The sequence below is a fragment of the Aplysia californica genome, unplaced genomic scaffold (assembly GCF_000002075.1).
Source record: "Aplysia californica isolate F4 #8 unplaced genomic scaffold, AplCal3.0 scaffold00837, whole genome shotgun sequence".
In the NCBI taxonomy this organism is placed as follows: Eukaryota; Metazoa; Mollusca; class Gastropoda; order Aplysiida; family Aplysiidae; genus Aplysia; species Aplysia californica.
The window spans coordinates 67,009-68,135 of NW_004798107.1; the positions used below are offsets into that span (position 1 = coordinate 67,009).

General features: G+C 39.3%; 1 non-coding gene across 1 annotated transcript; it reads right to left on the bottom strand.

The window, feature by feature from the left end:
* Window positions 1–332: 332 nt before the first annotated feature.
* LOC118478689 lies at window positions 333–469 on the bottom strand. The gene has a single exon (XR_004859227.1). It is a non-coding gene; the product is annotated as a U4 spliceosomal RNA (small nuclear RNA).
* Between the last annotated feature and the right edge of the window lie 658 nt (window positions 470–1,127).

Sequence of the window (1,127 nt, forward strand, 5' to 3'; positions counted from 1 at the left end):
CGGACTTTAAACTAGGAGGTCCGGCCTCTAAGATAACCTACTAGTACTAATAGTGTTGATAGGTGCGTTAAACCTGCACAATTCGTTTCACCAAGTCCGGTAACCAAGTGTGCTACGAGCGTCTGCGAGAAGGGCTGACAAACCTTACAACAAAACGCACGCCATCGACTTACCGTACAGTTTGGTACACCTCACGACGAATGCATTACCTCATTTATTTTTTTTATACTAAAACCTATTTTAAAAGATAAGCTCTCGAAAGAACACTGCGAAGATGGAACTTCGTAATTCTGAGGCACAAAATTATCAAAAGTCCTTGTTTTCCAAATGAGCTCTCGTAAGAGCAGAAAAAAATTGCACAAGCCGACGTGTGAGTCGACCGTGCGGGGTATTGGGAGTAGTTTTCAACCAGCAATAACCACGCCTCGGTAAAACCTCATTGGCTATGGTACCGCCACTGCGCAAAGATAACTGTCTATATATTAAATCTGAGACTCCATTTGAAAGTAACTGTTAAATACTTATGGTATTGCGGTTTTGCATGAGATGACAAATTATAAAATCGTTGTTTATTGCAGCACCTGATTCTATAGGTTGTAAACGCAAAGCTAATGAATTTAATTCCTTGTTTTCAAAATATCTTGATTCCCCTTGAGTAGTAGTGCGCTATAACAGATATTATAAAAAGTCAGCGCCATTGTCGAGTTATGCCTCTTAAGCAGCTCGAATCTGCAAAGGGGCATAAATGTGTTTTGAAAGAAAAAACCAAAGCAAAGCAAAACAAACAAACAGACAAACAAAACAAAACAATCGTAAATTGAACCTTTCTATAAAGCTTTCCGTGTTTGGTCGCTTATGACTTTGTCCTATTGCAAACGGACGCTAATTATTAAGTGGGGTGAGAGGGTAAGGCTGAAAGGGGGAAGCAGAGGTAATTTTGGTTCCTTGAATTAATTTGGGTTTTCCCCCTTAACGTTTCAGTTGCTTTTCTCGATTATCAGTTACAGTCAGCTCTGTCCTAGACGACCACCCAATAGACAGGGGGCGTCACGGAAAGTGTTTTTGAAATGTCGAAAAAGGTAATGATAAAATAACATTTTAAAATATTTAAAAGAAACGAAAAGGTG